Here is a 5,000-nt window from a genome sequence, read left to right on the forward strand (position 1 = left end):
ATTCGGTGCTGGGCTCTTTCCTGTTCGCTCGCCGCTACTAAGGAAATCCTAGTTAGTTTCTTTTCCTCCGCTTAATAATATGCTTAAATTCAGCGGGTAATCTCGCCTGCTCTGAGGTCGTCAAAGAGTTTAGTTTTCGATAACCGTGGCCGCGCCGCCTCCTCCGCCGGCTCTTTTCTCACTTAGAGAGCGAGCGTCGGGAGAGCGGCAGCGCCGGCACAGCGGCTTCGCATTGTACTCGGAGGAGTGGCGAGGAGACGTGTTGTTTGTGACAACGATTCTTCCACGCGCGGCTCGCAGCCGCTAATAGGAGGAAATGTAAGCCGATCGAATCTCGTTCGAGTTGTCTGCTTGCAAACAACGAATAAGATCGGCGCGGATCGCATCATCTTCGATCGCCGGGGACGCGAGATACATTGCGAGCGAGTGTGCGCGTACACGTACATCTCTATCACCCACATCCTTCAAATTTTCTCTCCGCATATCGTGTGTTATGCACGGATATGGGATACGACGGGGCGAATCGGATTCGACGAGTACACGACGACGCGTGCCGGTCCCCTATATTCGTTTTCGAGAATTTCGTGGACTCGGACAAGCGGTCGGCTCGCGATTCACCCGCGTTAAGGAGGGCTCTCTCGCTCTTTTCTCTCCGCGTACCGCCGGGCGACGACGCGCCGCGGTTCTCTCCTACCGTTTGCGCGGAAGGTGGCGCGCACCAAGACTCGCGCGTAAGAGGCGCGAGCGCGCGCTGGCGCACCGGGAGACCGCGAGAGGGATAACGCAACGTGTGTGCGCGTGTCTTCTACTCCCTCTCTCCTTCGACAGTTTCCGGGCGCGCGCGCGCAGGCTCCCTATCTTTACTTACTGCGTGTGTGCGTACGCTGCTCTCACTCTTCCTTTTCCTCGGTGTTATTTCAGACGACGCCAAGGGGCCGCCTCTCGGGACGGCTCGTCTCGGGCGAACGTCCAACTATCGCTCGTACACCGTTTGCGCGAACGGGCACGGTGGCCCGGCGCGCAAAGGCGCAAGCAGTTTCGAGGTACTAAAACGACCCTCAGCCAGGCGTGGTCCGGGAATTGTATCCGTGGACCGCAATGTGCGTTCGAAATGTCGATGTTCATGTGTCCTGCAGTTCACAAGTTGACGCGCAATTAGCTGCGTTCTTCATCGACCCACGAGCCAAGTGATCCACCGTTCAGGGTAATCGTTTTGCAATTCTTGCGTTCAACGAACGCTTCGTTCATCCATCTTAGTCTCCTCTCCGAAGAGAGAGAGATAAAATCGTTGGCCCTTCGATCAGCCTGGCCGCGCGCGTCCGAGCACGCGCGCGGACCGCCGCCACCGCTGGGGAGGCTACGGCACAAAAGTTGTTTCGCGATCGGAGCGTCTCTTCCCCGTACATATAATATAATAATATATATATTTGGAAGAGCCGGGGCGGAATGTTCTTTGAAGAAACCGTCGGACTTGATCGGGTGTGATCCGTCCTCTCGCCCGTTCGTCCGATAGCCGCGCGCTCGCGTACAAACACGCTGACCGCTGCCCCGGTGCGGGGAGGGGCGCGTTCACGAGCGTTGCGGACGCACGGACGGGCGTAGGTTACCACCGGTACGCGCTAACGCCGGATCGTAACTCTGCGCTTGGCAAGAGCGCGATCGGGAAAGCGTCTTCTGCTCCGAATCGCATTCATGTAATTTCGCAATTTGCGCAACGAGCCTCAACGGGTCGCGCGCGACGCGACGCGACGCCGGTTGCGGCTACGAAGCTTAAGGAGAGAGTCTCGGATAATCCTCTCCTCCTCCATCCCGCTCGCACGACGCCGACCGCACCGAAAAAGGCCGACGGCGCTCTGCTGCTGGCTTCCCTTTCTCTCTCGGGTCGTCGCAGAGGCGCGCGGCGTTCGACGCGCGTCGTCGTATTAGTACATGCGGGATATAATCCGTCAATTCCATTTTACTTTCGTATCTGTTTTCTTTGTCCATTCAGTCGCCGACTGCTGCGAGCGCGCGTCCAAAAGACTCGAGACGCAGAGCAGGACCTCCGGAACGTTAATGATCCTTCCGCAGGTTCACCTACGGAAACCTTGTTACGACTTTTACTTCCTCTAAATGATCAAGTTTGGTCATCTTCCCGGCAACATCGGCAATGCCGAGACATTGCCGCGCACCAGTCCGAAGACCTCACTAAATCATTCAATCGGTAGTAGCGACGGGCGGTGTGTACAAAGGGCAGGGACGTAATCAACGCGAGCTTATGACTCGCGCTTACTGGGAATTCCTCGTTCATGGGGAACAATTGCAAGCCCCAATCCCTAGCACGAAGGAGGTTCAGCGGGTTACCCGGGCCTTTCGGCCAGGGAACACACGCTGATTCCTTCAGTGTAGCGCGCGTGCGGCCCAGAACATCTAAGGGCATCACAGACCTGTTATTGCTCAATCTCGTGCGGCTAGAAGCCGCCTGTCCCTCTAAGAAGATTTGTTTGTACGTTGGTAGTAAAAACCCGCCAGCCGAAGCCGGGGGCCTTCGCGATACCATAAGGTACGCCTATTTAGCAGGCTAGAGTCTCGTTCGTTATCGGAATTAACCAGACAAATCGCTCCACCAACTAAGAACGGCCATGCACCACCACCCACCGAATCAAGAAAGAGCTATCAATCTGTCAATCCTTCCGGTGTCTGGGCCTGGTGAGGTTTCCCGTGTTGAGTCAAATTAAGCCGCAGGCTCCACTCCTGGTGGTGCCCTTCCGTCAATTCCTTTAAGTTTCAGCTTTGCAACCATACTTCCCCCGGAACCCAAAAGCTTTGGTTTCCCGGAAGCTGCCCGCCGAGTCATCGGAGGAACTTCGGCGGATCGCTAGCTGGCATCGTTTATGGTTAGAACTAGGGCGGTATCTGATCGCCTTCGAACCTCTAACTTTCGTTCTTGATTAATGAAAACATTTTTGGCAAATGCTTTCGCTTCTGTCCGTCTTGCGACGATCCAAGAATTTCACCTCTAACGTCGCAATACGAATGCCCCCATCTGTCCCTATTAATCATTACCTCGGGGTTCCGAAAACCAACAAAATAGAACCGAGGTCCTATTCCATTATTCCATGCACGCAGTATTCAGGCGAAGGTAGCCTGCTTTAAGCACTCTAATTTGTTCAAAGTAAACGTACCGGCCCGACTCGACACTCAGTAAAGAGCACCGCGACGGGATATTAGTTGGGCCGCCCCTCGCGAGGCTAAGCCCACCGGTAGGACGTCCCACATCACGCCAGTTAAACACCGCGAGCGGTGAACCGACGGTGTGCGACACAGATTCAACTACGAGCTTTTTAACCGCAACAACTTTAATATACGCTATTGGAGCTGGAATTACCGCGGCTGCTGGCACCAGACTTGCCCTCCAATGGATCCTCGTTAAAGGATTTAAAGTGTACTCATTCCGATTACGGGGCCTCGGATGAGTCCCGTATCGTTATTTTTCGTCACTACCTCCCCGTGCCGGGAGTGGGTAATTTGCGCGCCTGCTGCCTTCCTTGGATGTGGTAGCCGTTTCTCAGGCTCCCTCTCCGGAATCGAACCCTGATTCCCCGTTACCCGTTACAACCATGGTAGGCGCAGAACCTACCATCGACAGTTGATAAGGCAGACATTTGAAAGATGCGTCGCCGGTGCTAGGACCGTGCGATCAGCACAAAGTTATTCAGAGTCACCAAAATAAACGGTGGACGAACGGCGAACCGCCCGCCACCGATTGGTTTTGATCTAATAAAAGCGTCCCTTCCATCACTGGTCGGGACTCTGTTTTGCATGTATTAGCTCTAGAATTACCACAGTTATCCAAGTAAATGTGGGTACAATCTAATGAACCATAACTGATTTAATGAGCCATTCGCGGTTTCACCTTAATTCGGCATGCACTGAGACATGCATGGCTTAATCTTTGAGACAAGCATATGACTACTGGCAGGATCAACCAGGGAGCTTCGTGTTCGGTTACTCGCGTGGAGCGGTAACTCGCGAGCGAGCCCGAAGGCCCGTCGCTATTAAGCTCTTACTTCTCGCGCCGCCGGTCTTTATTAGCCGGTCGGCGACACTCTCTATCTACTTACTTACTTATTACGCAACACACTTTATGCGTGCGTCTCGTCTTCGTGAGAGGAGCGAGGCGGTCCGTGTATATAATAAACCTCCTCCTCTCTTACTTCAAGATCATTCTCCATTTTATATTGTGTATTATAAAAAGATCATACTCATTCTCATTCTCCCAATGTAAACGCGCGATCGCGAGGACCGCGCGATTTACCCTGACGCTAGATCGACGATGCCGATGCTTAGACGTCGAGGATAAATGTGCTATCGTGCTTTTAGCACGCACTTATATTTCGCTACGGCGTACAAAGCGTGCGGGAAGAACGTTGTAATCCGTCCTTCCACGCCACTCGTATCCGTGGAGTAAACGTTCGGTAAGCGCGACGATTCCGCTGCTGCGTCCAAGACGAGAGGGAATCGCGCGGCCAACACACTAGATGCGTGCGCGCCACATAAGAGCCATTCGGTCTTGCGACACCGACTCGTGGCAATGCTGTGCTCGTAATAAAAGTGTGTGCATAGAATAAGCGCCGAAGCGCGACACGTCGTACCCTCTTATAATACCCAACCGGACGGCCAGGCGGTCGGCGACGACACGGCTTTTTGCTTAGCGAGCGCGAGCTCGAGCTCGTCGAAATTTTGTCGACGAGAGCGTAAATACAATAGTCTCTTCCCTCATAGAGACGTTTTACTCGGACTCTGTCCGATAAAGCACAACACAAATCGCCGTTTGTGTTTTCTTCTCTCCTCTTAAACAATAATAAATCTCTCCTGTATCGTTCGTTTTAAACGTTCTCGAAAAGACAAGAACGCAAGAATCGTGCGAGCCGCGCGAAGAACGCGCAACCGCCCGTTCGTCCGATTCGGTTCGGTCCGACGCGCCGAGCGCGACGTACCTCTTATAATACCCAACCGAG

At 53.9% G+C, this 5,000-nt stretch overlaps 3 non-coding genes across 3 annotated transcripts in view; all 3 read right to left on the reverse strand.

The window, feature by feature from the left end:
- Nucleotides 1-120, reverse strand: part of LOC138943963 (large subunit ribosomal RNA) — a 4,172-nt gene extending 4,052 nt beyond the window's left edge. Inside the window, exon 1 of the ribosomal RNA XR_011448605.1 lies at nucleotides 1-120. This exon is cut by the window's left edge and continues 4,052 nt beyond it. This is a non-coding gene — a ribosomal RNA (large subunit ribosomal RNA).
- Nucleotides 121-1,052: 932 nt separating this feature from the next.
- On the reverse strand, nucleotides 1,053-1,207 carry LOC138943969 (5.8S ribosomal RNA). Its single transcript, XR_011448607.1, has one exon. It is a non-coding gene; the product is annotated as a 5.8S ribosomal RNA (ribosomal RNA).
- Nucleotides 1,208-2,053: 846 nt separating this feature from the next.
- Nucleotides 2,054-3,974, reverse strand: LOC138943960 (small subunit ribosomal RNA). Its single transcript, XR_011448602.1, has one exon. It is a non-coding gene; the product is annotated as a small subunit ribosomal RNA (ribosomal RNA).
- Nucleotides 3,975-5,000: the final 1,026 nt, after the last annotated feature.

This window comes from Polyergus mexicanus, unplaced genomic scaffold (genome assembly GCF_030449975.1).
Source record: "Polyergus mexicanus isolate NDT 795.1 unplaced genomic scaffold, iyPolMexi1.0 SCAF_66, whole genome shotgun sequence".
NCBI classification, from domain to species: Eukaryota; Metazoa; Arthropoda; class Insecta; order Hymenoptera; family Formicidae; genus Polyergus; species Polyergus mexicanus.